Source organism: Thermobia domestica, chromosome 4 (assembly GCF_964235325.1).
Source record: "Thermobia domestica chromosome 4, izTheDome1.hap1.1, whole genome shotgun sequence".
Lineage (NCBI taxonomy): Eukaryota > Metazoa > Arthropoda > Insecta > Zygentoma > Lepismatidae > Thermobia > Thermobia domestica.
The window spans coordinates 30,515,232-30,537,150 of NC_137457.1; the positions used below are offsets into that span (position 1 = coordinate 30,515,232).

The 21,919-nt window shown below is 37.5% G+C and overlaps 1 protein-coding gene across 1 annotated transcript in view; it reads right to left on the reverse strand.

The window, feature by feature from the left end:
* Positions 1–19,425, reverse strand: part of LOC145683809 (uncharacterized) — a 44,809-nt gene extending 25,384 nt beyond the window's left edge. The window contains exons 1-2 of the mRNA XM_081755399.1: positions 19,337–19,425; positions 14,058–14,195 (exon numbers count right to left, since the gene is read on the reverse strand). The gene's annotated coding sequence lies outside the window, so the exon portion shown is untranslated. The remainder of the gene's footprint in view (positions 1–14,057; positions 14,196–19,336) is intronic.
* Positions 19,426–21,919: the final 2,494 nt, after the last annotated feature.

Genomic DNA, 21,919 nt, shown 5'->3' on the forward strand with positions numbered 1-21,919 from the left:
CTCTTGGCCTTGTTTTGGTGACCACCAATTAGCGATGAGCGTATTTTCTTGCTTTCCGTATAGTATGAAACACCATAATCAAAATCACACTTAGTCTTCATTTGAACCGATGAGGCGAGCATCCTTGGCTCTTGTATAGAAAGACAACCAAGACTACGAAATGCAGGACCAAGACTTGACTGCAACACAAAGAATAAGACGCAGTATTGATGACCAAGACCCAGGGTGCGAATTGTTTGAATCTCATTTGTTGCGCTGAAAGATATGAAATAAAATTAGTACTTTACAACTAATTATCATACTGTATTTTTAAATTTTCGGATCGAATCAGCTCGGGTCGGGTCAGGTCAATCAGGTCGGATCACGGGGCGAGTCAGTCAATTGCAGTCACGGGTCGGGTCGGTCTTCAATCCCACCCGACCCGACCCGTTGAAAGCACGACTTTGAAGATAAACGGGCCTTCGGATTTTCGGTTCAAAATTGGTCACATCTTCCTTAGGTTCCAAATAGTGTTTCCTTAAAATTTCAGACCACGGGGGACCTAAGGAAGATATGATCAATTTTGAACCGAAAATCCGAGGGCCCGTTTGTCTTCCCAGTCCATATCTCGTAAATTCTATAGTAATTTTGGGCACCTTTCTAAAGTTTCCGCGGTCTGAAATTTTCAGGAAACACTGTTTGGGACCTAAGGAAGACGCTGTGATCAATTTTGAACCGAAAATCTGAGGGCCCGTTTATCTTTCCTGCCCATATCTGGTAAATTCTATAGTTATTTTGGACACCTTTCTGAAGTTTCCGCGGTCTGAAAATTTCAGGAAACACTATTTGGGACCTAAGGAAGATGTTCGTAGGAATTTTGAACCGAAAATCTGAGGGCCCGTTTATCTTCCCTGCCCATATCTGGTAAATTCTATAGTAATTTTGGGCACCTTTCTGAAGTTTCCGCGGTCTGAAATTTTCAGGAAACACTATTTGGGACCTAAGGAAGACGATGTGATCAATTTTGAACCGAAAATATGAGGGCCCGTTTATCTTCTCTGCCCATATCTGGTAAATTCTATAGTAATTTTGGACACCTTTCTGAAGTTTCCGCGGTCTGAAAATTTCAGGAAACACTATTTGAGACCTAAGGAAGACGTTGTGATCGATTTTGAACCGAAAATCCGAGGGCCCGTTTATCTTCCCTCCTACCGGGAAATTTGTCCATTTGTGTGGTGGTTATGACAGTTTGTATGGGCGTTTTGACATTTCTGAGTGTGGGAGTTTTGGCTGTGGGAGTTATGACCGTTCGTGGATTTGGGAAATTTGTCCATTTGTGTGGTTGTTATAACAGTTTGTATGGGCGTTTTGACATTTTTTGAGAGTGGGAGTTTTGGCTGTGGGAGTTTTGACTTGCTCCCTATTGTTTCATATATGGCCCTAAACGTCGTTTTGGTTTATTGATCGCTTTGAAATAGACGCGAGTTTGGTTTCCTTACAATACATACCGAAGATGATAACTGTTTTCCCTTTTAATTTGCTGTCTCTGTTATACTTCTTACGTCCGACAAAAGTTTCATCTACTCCCACGGTTGTTCGGGTCCTCCTATTTGGATGATTTTAAAAAGTAATTTTTAAAAAGAACACTTACTTGATTTGGACTCTTGGAAAAAGGAGAGGAGTGTTCTGGAACTTTATCTTTTTTTAGTTTCGTCTTCGTGTTATAGAGCCATGTATTACATTGGTATAAAATAATGAATTCAACACTTTTTGTTTCAATTTGGTACTATTTTTTTTAGCTCACTCCAGACCTAGGACCGTGGCAACACTGGTAATGAGTAAAGAAGATGGACAGTGCGCGGGTGGCTATCTGTAGTGGGTAGAATTAACATTTCAATATAGACAAGCAATCTAATTTTTCATCATGCACATTGCAATACAACAATTGTTTATCAAGAACAATCAGCGTACATGGTTATTCGGCAATCAAGAGCAGTAGTACAAGACAATGTGTATTTATCACATCAATTTCGTGTTTCCATTATAAAGCAAACAAACAAACAAGTGATTAAGTGGAGCAATAGATTCAAGTTATATATTTAATTAATTTTATTATTCTACAATGGGATTTTTCCCATGGGTTGGCATCATTGATTTGATCTCCAGAAACGACTGAAACATAGAACTTTCGTCTGCCTATCCCAGATCTAAATTGGAGTAGAAGAGCGCTGGAAATATATTTTAGAGAGACAATTAGTCGTTGTTAAATTTCTTGCTTTACGCAATTTGGCATTCAGTAATTAGAGAGAAAATTTTTAACGCCAATTTTGTTGGTAATACGAGGAAGGATGGAATAAAAGCATTAAAACTGCAATTCACTTTAGACTAACAATGGAAAGGAAATCTTATCTTTTATTTTTCAACGTAGTCTTCTTGACGTTGAATGCAAGTATTCCACCGCTTCGGAAGTACATGGATACCACGTTAGAAGAATTATTTTGGTTGAGATTGTAGGCACTCGTGTACCGCATTTTTCACCTATTCATCACTATTGAAATGCTTGCGTCCCATCGCTTCTTTGAGTGGTCCAAACATATGAAAGTCACGGGAGGCAAGGTCTGGTGAATAGTTTGGATGAATGAGACTCAAATTTGATGTCATCGATAGTCTCAACAGTCAAACGGGCAGTATAAGGTCGGGAGTTGCTATGCAGTAGGAGGACACTTGAGGACAGAAGTCCTAATCGCTTACACCTGATTGCAGGGCGAAGTTGATTTTTCAACAGGCTTAAATACTAGGTACTGGTTACTGTCACACCTTTTTCCATGCACTGTTCCAAAATTACTCTCTTTGCATCCCAGAAGAAAGTGAACATGACATTTAGTACATTTAGTGCTGATGGTTGAGTGCGGATTTTTTTTTTCGGTGAAGAGCTATGTCGCCATTCCGGGCTCGCTTTTTTGATTTCTGGTTTCTGGCGAGGTCGGGGAAATGCATATACAGTCAGTTGAATTGCCATTATCTTGACAAAGGTGTCTGTCAGAGGGGCAATGCTGATAAAGCAGAAACGTGCTCTTTTAGCTGATTCTGAAGATATGTAACACGACATACTTCTGGCAGATTTTGTCGGTTTACATACAGGTCACATGGAAAATGGAAGTTGTGCAAGATAGAACTTCTATTAGGCGAATTGTGTAACAAATAGTGTAACTGAACCAAAATACTTTCAGTATGAGACGTTAATGTACGAAGAAGCATGACAATTCTCCAAAAAATAAAACCTGACAAAATTATACGTTCTAAAAAGAAAAGAAAAATGAAAATGAACACTGAAAAACAAATAAATTAAATACAGCTTTTTTGCATCTGGAATGCAGTACACATATTAATGAACTTTTGCTGCTGATCCATTGTATACAATAACCGTACCATATCAATTAAAATATGCAGTTCTCACAGTAAGTGAAAGAAGCAGCATCTTACTCGTGCTTATAAATGTACCAATGCTTAATAGAAGCATAAATAAAACAAAATAAACAGATTTGCCACAAAAATATTGGGCTAGCTATCAAAAATAATCTATTTACTGTATGAACATCTATTTACTGCATGAACATCTATTTATTGTATATTAAGACCCTCAAATGAAATTGAAAGACACAGTAGTGCCCCTTCTGTTTAGCACAGGCTGAGGCAACAGCAGGATCACATCATTTGCGGAAACAATATCCACGTCCTCTTGTTCTGGCCAGTAAAAAATAGTACCATTCATATTTTTGCGAGCAAATCTGACATAAAAACTATCAACTACTTGTATTACTTGGCCAACAAAATGGTTGGCTAATATCTTTCCTAAGTATTCAACCAATAACCACTGTCCAACTTTAATTGCAGTACGATTTTCATGCTCATCATAAAAGAATATTAATAAATATCATTGACTAAGTATGTTGTTTTGTTATGGGTCATTATCAAGCACAAAATGGGGCAAGTAAATTAACTAACTGTGAATGCATTATTATTGTTCAGCATTGCCCCATTCCGATAGCATTTTACCCCTCTTTGGAAACGGTCCTTTTAAGGCAATTCAACTTGGGTGACCACTACAGTAATAGTTGCAGATAGCGACAATTGATACATTTCCTACAATAATCTGCCTGGAAAATATTTCTAAATTTCATTTGTCAAAAAGTATAGACCTCTCAAATTGACCCACGAAAAATGGCGAAAATAGACCTTTTACAAAACTTTTTCTTTTGGCAAAGAGAGGCTAAAAATACACAATGTAAGACGTGTATTGCCTTGTTATATACCTGCAAAACTGACGTATATTTTTAATTTACAGATTTATTGGATGCTAGTTGAATATACCCATGCTTCGCATGGGGGCTGTATGTGGAAGTCAACGCCTGTGGGAGTATCACCATTGATTTCAGCGACCGCGAAAACTATGGATTTGACACTAATACAGGTCATTTTGGATTACTTTTATATGTCTCGGTATATCACACCCCACCCCCCCGGTGACCCTCGGCCCGGAGCCGAATAGCGTGAATTTGGAAGTTAATGCTATCGGAGTTTCACCATTGATTTCAGCGACCGCAAAAACTATGGATTTGATACTAATATCGGTCATTTTGGGGTATTTTTTTACATGTCCTGGTAAACGCCCCCCTGAGACCCCCCTGGTTCGAATTTTGACAAAAGCGTTTAACTCGTCTAGACCCTGGACCAAGGTATTCGTGACTAAAGTTTGGTAACTCTCGGTCAATTTGTCTGGTTCCCAAGCCGGTTCCGGTAAACGCCCCCGTGAGACCTCCCGGTTCGAAATTTGAAAAAAGGGCTTCGTCTTGATCTGGGGCCTGGCCCAAGGTACCCTTGACCAAAATTTGGTAATTCTCGGTCCACTTGTCTGGTCCTCACGCCGTACATAAACAGACAGACAAACACACAAACCAACTCTTTATTTTATTTATATTAGAAGATAGGTTTTGCACTCAGGGTAAAAACGAATACTTTTTCCCTTTTTTTTTTCAGGTTTACCCTGTGGGTTCAGCATTCCCCCGGTTGACTGTACTATCTCGAAACAAAAATATTCAAAATGAATTATAAAACTCATGGGAAGCAAAAGGAAAAATGAGAAAAGTTATCAAAACACTAGTATTTCTCCATTATTCTTGACTGTACACGAGACACCGTTTAAGTTTAGCAGCACTACAATTTTGCGACTTATAAAGCATCGTTAAAACTGAGAAGAATTCTACATTTTGCTTGTAGATATTTTGGCAAGCGATATTCTGTCGTCGACATATTTACTTTTGATATTATGTCATGGGCCCACGGGGCTTGCTCGCCCTAGGCCCTGCAAAGGTTAAGGCCACCTATGTCTAAGGGATAAGTGATTTGTAATACCATTTTATCAGTTTCCGTCGAATAGCATGAGAATTTTTTACATAATTATGACATCAAAATGGTATACCATTCACTAAGAAATCTGGAGAAAAATCTTTTATTTTATAATAATATAGGTTTAGGCCTACTTTTTCTGGAATGAACGCCATGGTATATGCAAGTGTAACCAGTACTACTTATGTTTATGTTCACCACAAAATACAAAGCGAATAAAACAGCAGAATACCTATGGGTAGTGCAAGAAATGACTCATGTGTTTTAGGTCTCTTAAATAATTTAGAAGGATGAATTATCTAGTTCAAGTTTGTATATGTATACAGGGTGGTTACAAATTATTGGACAATTTGAGATAGCTATATTTTTACTAATACTGAACATAAATACATTACTTTAATGTCATTGGAAAGAAGGGAGTTTAAAGCTTTGCTCTGACTTTAGGTGCACTTAATGCAGCAGCGGTTATCTAATGTATGTATGATAAAAAGTGCATACCCAAAAATAAAGCCCACCACTTAACATTAATATTTCTTTAATCTTCTATCTATGTATCTATTAAAATGCTTCAATGGCAATTAAAAGCGCCCGAGCTCCAACGTATAACTATGGCTTTCAAATGTTTCATTTACGGTTATGTGTGATTTCACGTTTAACAGAGACAAACATTTTAAGTACGAGTACTTTAAATAAATCAGTTAACTAGATCTTTTTCATAAAGTTTATGATATAAAATTGTTGTTCAAAGCCTTTGTATTTTAATAAGCCTTCTCTAACATCAATGCACATGAATTGTGCTTCCATCTTCCGAGTTCTTTTAAACTGTATGTTGTGGAAGTTTATATGTTTGTGGTCAATTCTTTCGACAATGAGATCTCGGAAATTACAGGCTCTAGAAAGATGACGTGTTCACTGATCGATTGGAAATTTTAAGTAGATTGTCCAGTTCTAATTGAATATTTAAAAAAAAACACGGCCATTGTTTCCTTATTACATTTTTTTAGGGTACACTGGAAGCGTTGAAATAAAAAAAAAACATCATATCCTACGCGTTATACATTCCAACAAAACGCTGTTGTATATAGGGGTTGCATATATCTCAGGTGTTTATTTCATGGCGAAATAATGAAAAAGGAACGATAACCATTTCTCCAGTCAAACTAGTAAGATGAATCTTTATTTTTGGAGTGATTTGCCCAATGAACATCATATATAACTGCGATTATAATTAATTGTGTATGTAATGTATTTGCTTATTACATACTGCATGCAAGAAGAAGGAAAACACCGGTCATGCATGAATTAGAAACTCCAACCGGAAGTAGGCTCAAATCTGTCAAACGGTGCGAGATATTGAGGTCCCCTTTATGATACGCCTTGCCGATTCTTTTTTAAAATCAAGACTTTTTTTCACTTGTGTCTGTAAAGGGACATGTACAGATGTTGTGAGGAATGAGAAGGATATTTATGCTCATATGCGAATGATGCGCTGTGTAGAGAGCGCAGGTTCAGCTAGTCTAAATATTAAAATCCTAGGTTTATATGTTTGTCCCCAATCTTTTCGACAATGAGATCTCGGAAACCACAAGTGGTAGAAACGTGCCGTTTTCACTGATCAATTCCAAATTTTGTGTAGATTATTGCCCAATTTTCATTCAATTTTTTTAAAAACCGTGTCGTTATTGTTCTATTCAACATTTTCGGGGCCATTTTGAGCCCATAAGATTAACATTGTTGCAGGCCAAAACTACGGTGTTAGGCAACCAGTAGAGAAGTTACGTATAGCAGGTTGACAGACATTGCAGGGTCTTTGCTTAAATCTGAATGGCAAAACCTATCGCATGCGGGCAACTTCAAAGGCCTCAAGAGATGCAATGAGGCGTACTCGGACGGATATGGATTTATTAGGAAAAAATATTTTCACTCGATATCGTGTTACTTCTACAAATTTGCTACAAACTCACTCCAACATCTATACATACAGTGCTGGAAATTGGTATAAAGGCAGAGGGACATTTGAAAATAGAAAAAAAGGCAAGAATGCTGACGATGATTAAAGTAACATTGTAGACTGTACAAAATCAAAGGTTTATCGTTTGCTAATACGTCACTGGCACGCGTAGTTTATACAAAAATAGAAATTAGACCATTTTCGGGTGGAAATTAGTATAAAGGCACCCATTGTCTTTGACAAAAAATAAAAGAATAATGTACGGTACAGAATGGAAAATAGATGTTCAGTACCTGACTGATCCTCCTTTCTTCTGAATGAGTTGGAATATACGCATTGTGTTTATGAAATCTGTTAGTTGTTGCAGTGGAATCGCTGACCACTCTTTTCGTATCGCGTTTCTCAACTCAGCAATCATCCCAAATTGCCGTCCATTGCGGTAAGCATTACACGCAAGGATGGATGCCCCATACGCTTTCTATCGGGTTAAGATCCGGGCTTCTCGCTGGCCACTCCATAACATTGATGTCTTTATCTTGAAACCACAGTCGGGTTGCTGCTGCCCTGTGGATAGCAGCGTTGTCCTGCTGGAAAGTCAGGTTCTGATCGTCCAACTTCTCATACATCCGCAGCAATTCTATTTCTAACATCTCTATGTACGTCGATGAATTCATTTTGGTGTTGAGCCATGCAATATTGGATGTACCTTTAGCACAAAACGCTCTCCAAACCATAACACTTCCTCCGTCAAAATTTCTGCTCATTTGCACTTGCTTCTCTTTCCTAAGTTCATGCCAATAGTATTGAAAACCATCCAGACCATCTACATTGAACTTTTCATCACTAAACACAACATGATTCCATTCGGATGTCCACGACACATGTGTTTCCGCAAACTGGAGTAGCGCCTACTTGTGCGTCGCACTAAAGGGTGGTTTACACTTCCGTTTGTTGAATGTAAGATGTGGATCTTGATTCAAAATTTGACGCACTCTTCTGAATATGACAAGTAACTTGCAAGCAGCAACAATTTGGGAAGAGGATATATTTCTGGCCTTTGCCTTGCGCACAGTTAATCGTTTCGCAGCCTCCGACTTTTCTCGTTCTACCATACTTCTCGTTCTTTCCGTATTCTACGCCCAACCAAACGTAATTATCAACTACACAACTTGAACGATTTAGCCGTTTTGCAATTTCCCGATTTGACATTCAGCTGAATCTCAATGGCGCATCAGGAGTAATGCTGAACGTGCAGAGGGCGCAAACCAACAAGTAACCGTGGGTGCTTTTATACCAATTTCCACCCGACAATCGTCTCATTTCTCTCTGTGTAAACTACGCGTACCAGAGACGTATTAGCAAACGATATGCCTTTGATTTTGTACAGTATACAATGTTGCTTTGTAAATATATCATCTTTATCCATCTTCGGCATTCTTGCCTCCTCCTATTTTCAAATACCCCTCTGCCTTTATACCAGTTTCCAGCACTGTAGCAATTCATTTCCTTTGTGAGTCTCCTATCCTTTACTTGTGTGAGTAAGGAAACATGCACAGTGGAAGGAGATTCATGGTCATAACAGAACGATGTGCTGAGTATGCAGCGCAGGTTCAGTTCATTTTAATCCAAATGAATTTCAAAATTGTTTGTTTGCTTTCCTTGCTTGGCATTGGAACTGAATAGTTGTTGCGAGTTCCTTATTCTGTCACTAGTAGCAGCATAATAGTATAGGCTATGAGACCATAATTTCAATACTAGCTCAGGAGAGTAATGCTTCCGGAAGTAGGAACGAAAAACACAGTTCTGATTGGTTGGCGTTATCCATTTCGTGCCACATTGCATTCAAATAGCAGAAATCAAACAATTGCTGCTGTCGGTCTTCGTGGACTGGCGCTATATGCTAGTAACAAATATCGCTTTTTGGCGTGAGTTCAAACCCGGCCCAAGAATTTCTTTAAACATTTTTAGAATACTTTTTAAATTAAAATAATGTGAAAATAATACTCAAAAATGTGATTTACTTACTTTTGTGCAGATTAATATTAGTAGTAGTAGGAACGGGTTAGAAGCCCCGCAGGGCTCGTTTTGTTCCCTTTGTACTCCATGATATAAATTTTGTGACCAACTTAAAACAACTGGCTAGGATAGCGCGTAAAACAGCTGGCTAGAGTAGCGCGCGAAAAAACGTACTTTCGGGAGCATTACTCTCCCGAGCGGGTCGTATAATTTCTCTAGTGTCATTCTTTGAAACTGCTTGCAGGGCTGGGGCCGCAGTGGCTCAGTGGTAGAGCGTTCACGTCTGTTGCTTGGGGTCCCGAGTTCGATCCCAGCCCCGCCAAGTGAACTTTGTGGTGGACAAACACCATGTGCGTGGTTTTCCTCTCGTGGTTCTCCCGTTTCCTCCTACTTTCTTCATTCCACCATTTCATTCATTACTCATCATCACCGTCTCCTTTAGCCTAACCGGCATAAACGTGGGATGTAAAACTCAAAGACTTGCTTGTAGGGCTGGATGTAATTCTTTGTATTCCTTACCCATGCAGAAATTTAAAACAAAATATGAAAAGATGTCCATCCTCGTGTTACCATTGAACAAAATTTATCCTACAATTAGTGAAAATGATTAATCTTTTATTAGTTGTATTGACGTGTGCCTATTTTACTGTGATATTCGGTGTTTTACAGTGTACTGATACATTTCAACCTTATGCAATTGTATGAGAGGAAGGTATGCAGTAGCTGTGCTGGATTGTTGCAGTGGGAGCGTGAAGCCTGAGAAATGGCAATAGAGGCACTTATGACTGTATAATTTGTGGTATTCGCTAACTTAATTTTACTTCTCGAGCATGCAAAAAAAAAAAAAAAAAAAAAAAAAAGTCCCGAATGGTCATTTACTAAAGTGAAAACAAGTGTTTGACATTTTAGTATTAATTTTGATATTAATAATTCATTTTTACGTCGTTGTTTTTCTACAAATAAAATATATTGGTGACAGTGGGGTGCGGAGTTTAAACCCCTCTTTGAGCAAAATATTATGGAATAATAAACATTTACCATATTAAGAATTTTGTACCCAAATCACACTTGTTCTGAGATTGAGTGTTAGAATGCACCCTTGATGAAATTCTGCGTACGCCAATGATTGTTGTCATTGTCTACTTTTTTTTCGAATGATAAGCATATGTGGAAGAACGATGGATATAATTATATGAATAATGTTGTTCAAGCTTTAAAGGAAACACTCTTTGTCAGGGTCATCTGCAAGCAGTAATTATTAAAAAAAAAGTCGGAAAATCCATGATTGAGTATATGAATTATGAACAAAAGAAAATAACCAATGAGCATACGCAAGAATTTATTTGAATAGGGGTCAAAAGCTTTTTGAGGGAGTTCAAATTTCAATATGAGGATACATTATATTAAAATTTGAAACATCACCCTTAGATTTCTGGGGTTTCCGTTAGATTGAATTCTGGGATCCAAAAAAAGTTGGGATTTCCAGAGGAGTTTGGATTCCAGAACCGACCCCCTGCGTACGTCCCTGAGCAACACAATAAGCTTGCTCATAAACAGAGATACCTTATGAAATGATGTTTGCATTCTGAGCAAACAAGAACAGGTTTTCGGGGGGGGGGGGGGGTCATAATGAGAGTACATATTCTTCAAACAGAGGAAATTACGTAAAACTGCTAATTTGCTCGTTATCGCTTTGTAAATACTCAACATGTATTAACGAAACAAAATTGAGGTAAGCAACATTCTATTACTAACTCGTAAGACTTGTGTAACTGTTTCAACAATATAACATCGAATTCGTAAGACACATGACGGAAGCTAGATTAAGTGATTATGGATTAGCTCGTATCAGGAACTGTTAAATGTTCCTAGAATTTAGAGAAAAGACGAGCAAATTTCATACCTTCAGAGGCGGCTCGTGAGAAAAGGGATCGCTTGAAATTAAGGCAATAAAGATCGATTAATGCATCAATTGCTGTATGCAACAATTATTACATTAATAAAGTCTTCTTTCCTTAGTTTCAATTGAAAGAACTAATTTTTGCCGGTGTGATGTCCCTCACGAGCCGCCTCCGATACCATTGCTTACCAGAAGTAAAATTTTATCACACGTCACTAACTCGACGTGACCAAACCCCCACGTGTAATACAACAGTCATCCAAGCGGTGATTCCAATCTTACCAACTCTCTGAAACATGTCTAGTGTGATGTTTAAGTATGTACACTCATGTGCAAAATGATTGTCGCATATCTATAACTGTCTTCTTGTAACAATACTATGTGTATAATCGGGAAATTTCATAGCAAAAGAATTATAAGTACGAAAATTAGAATGAGTAAAATAAAATGTTACTAAATGGACAGTAAAGTTTTATTTTCGTTCTATTGTTCTTATTTACTGCTCTTTTGACATGAAATTTGCCACAGCCATGTCTTTGCCGATTATACACATACTAACATTCTAAGAAATATCGGGCGAATTTGTTAGCAAATTATGTTCCTACAACAACATATTTATATACATGCGACAATAATTTTGGACATGAGTGTACGTTAATGGTATGCAACCGAATGATTCTTACAGATTATACGTATTAAGTGGGAGTAGGAGTCATGGTCGCTTAGTGGTAGAACATTCATCTCTGGTACGAAGGTTACCTGATTTGATCCCCGCTCACGCGAGTTTATGTTGGACAATGTCGTGTCCGTGCGTTTTCTCCGGATTTTCCTGTTTCCTTCAAATTCTCATTCGACAATCATTTTATTAGTTCGTCCGTGTCCTTTAGTCTAAAGGCCAGTAGCATGGGACATAGAAGTAGAAATTCCACTTTATTTACAGAATCGATGGAGAAAATTTATTATATATAAGAGTGGCCCTAAAGTAGGTATGCAGACCTACATATATAAAATATTCAGGCAGGGACGTCATTCAAGGGGGGCAGGAGGGGGAAATTGTCCCCTCCCAAGAGTTTGAGGAATACATATACTTTAATTGATTGTCTATTAACATACTAGTACGAAACGTGGAAATCTTAGGTCGGTGGTGCTCTTGCCCCCTCAAGCAAAGTCTGAAATGACGTTCCTGCATACAGGGCTGTATACCTACTTTTAGGCTACTCTATATAATAGGTTTATATATAACAGATTGAGTAGTGTTGCCAACATAAATTGTTTTTCACTTCTTGAATAATTTGAATTCATTATGCTCAAAAAGTATGTAAACTTATATTAAACAATTCTGTACGTAAGACATCACTGGCGTCTCTGGCATGTAAATTTGGGGGGGGGACATAAAAAAAGCTATTTAAATGGTACTACCTAACCCAAGCTAGGTATTATCTTTGATTCCATTTGTTACTTTCCCGGACCCCCTGAGAACTCCGAACTCTGTTATAATCGTTTCACAGCCTGAATATTATATCCCAAATACGGTCTTTAGTAAATAAATTAAATTAGAATAAAATATGGAATATTTTGTACTTCAAAATATTGGGGGGGACGCGTCCCCCTCGCCCCCCCGCCAGAGACGCCCATGTAAGACATATACTTTATATTGGATATATGATTATAGAATAGCAAATTTTTCCTGCAATTTTTACAAAGGAGTCAGACTAGGATGTAGTATATCGCCTCAATTATTTAACATTTACAGTGAATGTTTAATTAAGGAAGCATTATTGGGGATTGGGGATTTCAACGTTGGAGGGCAGATCATTAACAAGATCAGATATGCAGATGTTACGGTTATTATAACTAAAACCGAAGAAGAACTACAGGGGATGATTGATAAAATAGCTGACACTGGGAAACTACATGGAAAGGAAATCAACATCGAAAAATCGAAAACACAGGGAATATCCTGTGGAAATGCGCCATTACGGATCATAGTAGAACAAACAGTACTTGAAGAGGTCGACCATTTCAAATATCTGCGAAGTATTTTGACGAAAGACGCGTATTGCACCAGAGAGATCAGATCAAGAATTGACATAACCAGAGAAGCACTCAACAAAGTCACTCTTAACTAGCAGCTTTATCATTGGACGTAGGGAGAAATTTGCTATATACGGAGCATTGGACTGTATGTTCAGAGACTTGGACACTACGAAAGTTAGAGAACAAATATTTAGAGAGTTTCGAAATGTGGTGTTTGAGGAAGATGGAGAAGATAGAATGGACAGAAAAAGTAACAAACGAAGATGTTTTAAAACGGATAGGAGAGAAGAGGAAGCTAATTGGATTGAATAGACCTTGCGAAGAAATTGTCTTCTTTATGCTGCTATAGAAGAAAAGGATGGAAGGAAACTGAGGAACAGGGAGAAAAAGACCATAATTGATCGATGGTTTCAAAAATAAAAGAAAGTATTGGGAATTAAAAGAGGAGACTGAAGATCGAGAAACGTCGAAGAAACATTTCCAGACCCAAATATAAAATTTAAAAATAATAATAATAAAAAAAAAAAAAACCCTCATTATTCCCAGGACCTGCCAAGAGGCACAATTTCTACCTAATATCAAAATTTAAAGAATACCTTCAAAGTAAAACATTACGGGAGGCTCCAAAGCCAGGGAATCATTTGTGACGCGGGAGATACAAAAGCCAATTTAACCGCCATTGTCGATTAGACTTCTCTGTTGTAGAGCTCTAGAACCGCCACTGCTAATTAATGAACTAAGTTAGAATTGTATTTGAAGTATATTTACCTGTTATTTCCTCCGTTTGCCAAGGTTTGCTTTCATCAAGTCTCCTACAGTTTCTGGGAAATTTGCTGGTTTCATCCCTCTTCATGTTCTCGTTTCGATATCATCTTGCTGCTCCTGGTTTCCATAATAGCAGAAGACCTATAATAATAATAATAATAATAATAATAATAATAATAATAATAATAATAATAATAATAATAATAATAATAATAATAATAATAATAATAATAATAATAATAACCAAAGACGTATTTACGCATGGGTCATGTTCCAGGATGGCAAATTTTCTACAAACAGTTTTTGTTTCATACTTGGTTCTGGAAATCTCCATAATTTCACAACATTTTAATAAATCAAATTTATTTAATACGGAAAGTATGTATAGATGGAACCCTTATACAGAAAGTATTTACGTTTTCAGTTATACACTGAGAAAAAAATCGTATGTTACATTTGTAAATCCTGTAGTTTTTGCACTTAACGTACAGCAAACGTATAAACGAAAACGCATGTTTGATAATAATTTCTGTATAAGTGTTCCATCTGTACGTACTTTCCGTATGAAACAATATAGGCGGTCAGGATCTCACATACAAATTGACGTATATAACATTTAGCTGACGAAGGTAACATACATATATGTATGTAATATAAGGAAGACTGTTAGATATCAGACATCCTGCAACGGCATGATGTAACATCTAAGGGCAGCACCTTAGCATACGGGTAACGTATGCTCCATACTGATTTCTGTAGTAAGCAAGAGGATTCCGTATATTCGTACAATATACCGCTGTCCGGAGAACGGATTTTTCTCAGTGTACGTTTGCTGTAGGCCAGCGTTTCCCAATCGGTGTGCCGCGGCACAGTGGTGTGCCGCGAGGAGATCGAAACAAAATTATTAATTTTATAGCAATCAAATTGCAAGACATTGGAAACAATGTATATTTGTATTTCACATTACTATGAACCTCTACTATAAATCTACAATTTTAAGTTTCATGCTGTGTTACTTTTCTGTACATTTTTGATATTGAAAAAAGTATTTGTTGTCATTGTTATGACCATTATTCCTTCTTTATTGTTGCAGACTATTTCGTAACTTGAAATTTTAAAATATCATTCAATCCTTTTGCAAAGCAAACATGCATACAAATTACCTACATTTGTGTTTTTTAAGTAAAAGAGATTTGTTTGTTCGTTCCTTATTTATTGATCTTCGTTCTTAGTGAAAGGTTGGATACAGTTTTCGAAAAAGAAAGTGTATTTTTAAAAACATGAGTTCTTTTTATTTCATTGCAATTATTTTCCATTTTTAAATTAGAATGAAAAATAAGCATAAATACTTACCACGGGGGGAAAACCAGTGATCGAGCTTTCTTCTCTGTGAAAAGGATATCAGTAATCACAGAAAAAAATACCACTGTATTTTACATTTACAAATACTAATACTAATACTAATACTACTACTACTACTACTACTACTACTACTACTACTACTACTACTACTACTACTACTACTACTACTACTACTACTACTACTACTACTACTAATAATAATAATAATAATAATAATAATAATATCTATGAGTGTGCCGCGAGAATTCATGTTACACCTGCAGTGTGCCGCAAGTTGAGAAAGGTTGGGAAACGCTGCTGTAGGCTGTTATTTATAGTTATACCTTAAGTCCAAAAACTACAGGATTTTTGCATGTAATCTACGTTTTCTACGTACACCATATGCGATTTTTCTCTGTGTATACAGGAAAATACAAGTAAACACAAACTGAAACTTTGTACACGGTGAACACACATTGTTGAAATTGTAGACAGTCACCAGACGATCTGTCTACATATTCGTAGTAATAGACTGTGGTTCATGATTGTTTAATTTCAAAGTCGCTGAAATGATACACGAAAATTACGGTATCATTTCAGCATTTCAAATATCGCGAAGAGAACTACTAATAAAATTCATAAAATCTAAATATTCCTTTCAGCGAAGATTAATCTGAGTGGTAACTCCTCTTCTGCTAAAGATATTAAATAGAAAATATGTTAGCAAGTGCAGGAGAATCATTAGACAGTACGGGAAGGAACTAAACAAATCGCTAAACATGAAGAAAAATGATCATGTACTGTTGTGCATTCCGACTAAGAATACAGCGTACTTTTCCGATAATAATTTCCCTTGCTAACATATCCTGGATAAATCAATCGCTGAGCCAATATTTGCCTTAAATGTTATTTTTATTTTATTTTAGGTCTACTTTTTGAGTTTAAAGCCCCACGATTACCTTTGCACCGATGCTAAGGAAGACGGTAATGATGAGCAGGAGCGAATTAAGGGCGGAGCCAATGGAGACCAGACTCCAGGGCCCCCATGCTCATGGGGCCCCAAAAATATCTCTCTTTCATACTAAAATATAGCAATCAACTTATTATATTATAGGCTTCAGGTTTATGCAAATTTTTTTTTTCGCTCGCTATGCTCGCGGTATCGCTAGAATTATTTTTTTTTTCCACCAGCGTCTTCACGATACTTATTTTGTAAGGGAGTTAGCTACTTTGGGTCTCTATTACAAACCAAATTATTAGCTTGTGGTGACAATTCCTTTGAAATATCTCTGTCATTACTTAGAGCAAATCTAGAAGGTTTCCCAAATCTCTTTTACTCTATTAGTGTTTTTACAGGGACTATTGACTATTTGGCTTGTATTTGGCATTTGTGTGTTACACAGCAGTATTTGAACATTTAACTGTTAATAATGAATGTAATAAAACTCATTATTGTAAACTTGGAGCACATTAAAATATTACAGCATAGTTCTCGGTGTTTCGATAAGCCTATTAGGCTATGGAAGGCAACAAAGAAAATTGATGCGCTGCAATTATTCGTAACATAGGGCCTTCTTGAAATAGTCGGCTCCAATGCCCCAAAAGCCTTAATCCGCCCTTGATGATGAGATGGATGAAAGGACGAAACGGTGTAACCCCGACAAAACCCACGCATACCTTGTTTGTCCATCAGAAAGTCCACTTGGCGGGAGCTGGGATAAAACCACGGACATCTGTGAGCGAGAGATGACCGCTCTATCATTGAGCCACCGTGGCCCCAAAATCTGATTGAAGTTAGCTGTTGTCGATCAAGCTCTTTGTGATTTTATGGTATGCCATATTTGTCTATAGTGCTAAGCGAAAGATTCTAGATGTCAAAAAGATTTAAACTTGGTGTCTGAATTTCCTATAAGGTGTATTACACATTCAGGTACTTTCTTGGGGCCGTGATGGCTTAGTGGTAAAGCGTTCATCTATGATGCATGGGATTCTTGTTTCGATCTCAGCTCGTGCTAAGTGAGATTTGTGGTGGACAAAAACCGCGTGCGTGGGTTTTCTCGGGATTCTCCCGTTTCTTCCCACTTTCATCATTTCATTCATTTCTCATCATCACCGTCTCCTTTAGCCTAGCTGGCATAACCGTAAGACGTAAAACTGGAAGATTTAATTTCGAATACTCTCTTTTGTCTGTAACAAGGGAGCCGATCCTGGGAGGGCCAAAGGGGCACGGTCCCCCAAAGATCAGGTGTCCCCCTATTGTATTTATGAATATACAATATTTGGCATAATTTGAGTGCAATTTGTCTTAAAATCTTCATATATATACCTTCTGCATCTGAATGCCCCCCCCCCCCCAAATTTACAGAGAAATCGGCGCCTTTAGTCTATAACTAGGGTGACTATAATTTTAGATGATAAAAGTGAGACATTCAAATAAATAAGTCGCAACAAGAATTTAATTTGGAATAAATTAATAAATAAATCAGTAAAACAGTAGTACATAATGAAAATGTGATACAAAACACTATGTATTTTAAAGATGGAAACAATAAAGTCATGTTACACAACAGATATACAATTACGGTATATTATGATAAAATTTAATTATAATCTTTTGTAATGGTAATAAACTCTATTTTCAAACGGGACAATCCCGATTAATCGCAATGTATAGTCACCTTATCTACAGCCGATAATGCGTAGACCCATGCTTTACGTAGCCTTTCAGACCTACGATAATACTTCTGTCTGGTACTTTAGTTAAATCAATTCAAACTGATTATACATGTTTGTATACGTAAACAATATAATTTTTCTTGTATCTTGTTTAGGGTATGTCAAAGTTACTAGCCTTCAGCTGACTGGGGGCACCGCCCCCAAACCCAGCGTTTGCTCGGCCTACGGTCTCGTATCTCTTAAACCCACAATTCTACGGAATTTCAAGTTTCTTTTCCTATTTCAAGTATCTAAAAGATAAGGTTGTGTATCCCTAAGAAAGGTCGATTTACATAACATGGGAATTTCTTCATCCTCCGTTTAGACTCTTTAGAAACTTAAAAATATTAACTTTTGGCAATTTCCCTGTGGATTAGTACCGGAAGGCTACAATCATGCCAAATTTCATCGTTCTGATCCTGCCGGAAGTGCCTAAATATTGTGTTCAGTTCCCTATGCAACCACTCTAAAGTTGGACATTTTTATTTTTGGTGATTTACTTAAGTAATGCTAACGAAAAGATACAACCATACCAAATTTCAAGTTTTTATTCCAATTCCAAGTACCTAAAATATGAGATTATAGGTCCCCCCCCCAAAAAAAGCCCATTTAAATAACATGGGGGATTTCATCACCTCTTTAGACCCCCTAAAAACTAAAAATATTCATTTTTGGGAATTTTCCTGTCGGTTAGTTCCGAAAAGCTACAATCATGTCAAATTTCAATTTTCCGTCAACCAGAAATACTCCTTTACGTTATGTCAGTCAGTTCATATAGTTTTGTATATAGTTAGGATAGGAAGCTATGTGGTTGATGTATACTCGAGCCTTTTCTGTCATCGTCCTTTTGCCCGGATCCTTCAGTCATGGAATTGGTTTAATCATATTTTAGAGTGTCGTATGTTAAACAATAAATACATTCAAAACTATTACTTCCATAACAATTACTTATATATATAAACATATACATATTCACTAATGGCCTCAAAAATTAAAATATATAGTTTTTACATACTCGTATCTAAGACGAAGGTCACGTCCACAGTGTTAGATTTCACTCTTTAGTATACTGTATCTAATGATGTATAAATGTCTGTGTTTAATACTCATTCGTTTCGAATGAATTCACTAGTTTCAGAAATAGAAGAAAGGAAGTCTAATAGAATATCTATCTATTCTAAACAGAATATATGAACTACCTATTTTTTTTAAGATTTTAAACTTACCAGAGATGAAATATGAAATTAACAATTATACTTAAAACGAAGCTAACTTGGACGGAAACAAAATATTCTCCTGTAACGTTAACTTGTATTCAAAGAGTTTAGGCGTTATCAGTAGCGACAATTTTCAATTCAGGAATAGATAAGAGAGAAAAAATAGCTTTTCTGAGAACTGATATAGTATATCAGTCAAATACGCTTAACAGCAAACAAGATAATTTTGCGAGCGAATATGAAAGACAAACTAATAGTGCATTTTCGTCTTTCATCGAATTTTTCCCTCAAAAACCAAGGCCAATATATTTATATTTATATGAGTTCAGGCCGATTGGGATCAAATTTTACATGGTGGTAGATCAATGTATATAGAGTATTACAGGTAGCACATTTTCTGCTATCGAGAGAAAAAAATACCCAGAATTCTTACGCGACCTGACGTCACGTGCGGTGTCGATGCGTGAAATTTATAAAAAATGGGTAATCATTGAGACAAAAATGAATAAAAATAACTTTGTTGTTGCTCAATGTCCGAATTGAGAAAGGAAGACTCCATGTATAACATAGCACCCCTTTCCTAAAATGTTGTTGGTACAACGACAGTGAGTTTCTCGGTGTAAACACGCAAACAGAATCGATGTAAACAGTGTTAATATTTATTCTATTCTTTTCTTACCGACTTACAACACGAACTTCATAAGCTACCTGTAAGTAAAAAAAGTTCCGCCTTCATGTAATTTCTTCTCTGCATATATCGAATTGGCATGGAATTGCTAAGAACGAACAGAAATAAAAGGTTGAGAAAATCATTTATTTTTCAAACATATGAAATTGAAAAACTTGAAAGAAATTTAAATAACTAAGAGTCATGGATGCAGATCCTGTAAGACGAGCAAAAATGTTAGAAAAGAGGATTTGCCCATTTTGTCCCCATAACTCGGTGAAGCCAAAAAAATAATCGAGACAAACCTGATTGGCTGCTCTCTTTTCCGCCAGTAATGCTCGCTCAAAACTAGGTTTTCCGTATGCCAACATGTAGTTTCATTGCGTTTATTCTTATTTAAATATTCGCTTTAACGTTTAAAATGGTTACATGTGCAGCTTATGGATTCGTGTTCGTTACCTTCAATGGAGCTCGCGTTCTTATTCGTTGAGGCTCGTTCTCACTTGGGCTAGGACTCATCATCCAACAAAGATCACACTCAGGGCGGGATCCAGGATTTTCTGAGTGGGGGTGCACCAATAATTACCAAACTATCCAATCACACTGAAACTCTTCAACGTGACATGTGACAATATTCTTTACCCTTGACAACGCTGACACATAGAACGGGGTGGAAGTGGTTATTTTGAAGAAGGTCGCATGTTTTCTGTCCTACTTGACAAATGTTATATTGTTTTACTTGGTGAATCCTTTTCCTTCAACCTTCAGAAAATCGACTTAATGTATTGCTTTTGCAAAGCTCTGCTTTCTCTTAAGCCCCAAACGGAAAAATAATGGCAGAAAGTTTCGGAAAGTGTTGCTATTTTCACTGCTAGCTTCTCATTTTAGATAGTGTATATTTACAACGAAGGGGTGCATGTGCACCGGTGCACGCCTAAATCCAACCCTGATCACACTCACTAGACTGCTAGGAGGTCGTGCTCACTAATTTCATTGGGGGCGGAGGCGCGGTGGTTCAGTGGTAGAGCGTTCACCTCCGGTGCTTGGGGTCCCTGGTTCGATCCCGGCTCGCGCCGTGTGGACCTTGTGGTGAACAAACACTGTGCTCGTGGGTTTCTTGGGGTTCTCCCGGTTATTCCCACTTTCTTCATTTCATTCATTTCTCATAATCACCGTCTCCTTTAGCCTAAGCAGCATAACCGTGGGACGTAAAACTTAAAGATTTCATTTCTTTTCATTTTCATTTTCATTTCATTGGGGTACACGTTTATTGGGTTTGGGCTCACTACACTCAATAAAGCTCGGGCTTACTAATCTGAACTAGCAAGGGTCACTACCATTAATGACCTCGTGCTCAATGAAGTCAGTGGGGCTTGCAATGAGTTTATTACTTTCAGTGGGGAAAGCGTTCAGTATTCTCGTTAAGGCTCGCTCTTACTCAACCTTGGGCTCATATCCTTCAATGACGCTCGCGTTTACTCGGTCTCGGTCTCACATCTTCCAGTGAGGCTCACTCTCACTAGGCTCCTTGGAGATCGCGCACCCTAATCTATTTCGAGCGAGCACGCGATTAGTTAGGTTCGGTGTCACTAATCTTAATTAGACTCTTGCTCACTCGCGCGTGCTATCTTCCGTCAATTGGGCTCGAGCTCACTCATCAATGGGGCTCAAACTCACTGACACCAGTGTGTATTAATGTGGACTCGGGTTCCATATTTTCATTGGGGTTCGCGCTATTTATTCTCGTTGAGGCTTGAGCTTTCTTGGTCTAGGACTCACATTCTTTAATAAGGTTCGAACTCACTAGGCTCCTTGGAACTCGCGCTCTGGTCTCCTTCGATCACGCACTTGCTTGGATTCGGGCACACTAATCTGGATTGGGCTCGTGCTCACTTGTGTTGGCTCACTTCCGTCAGCTGGGCTCG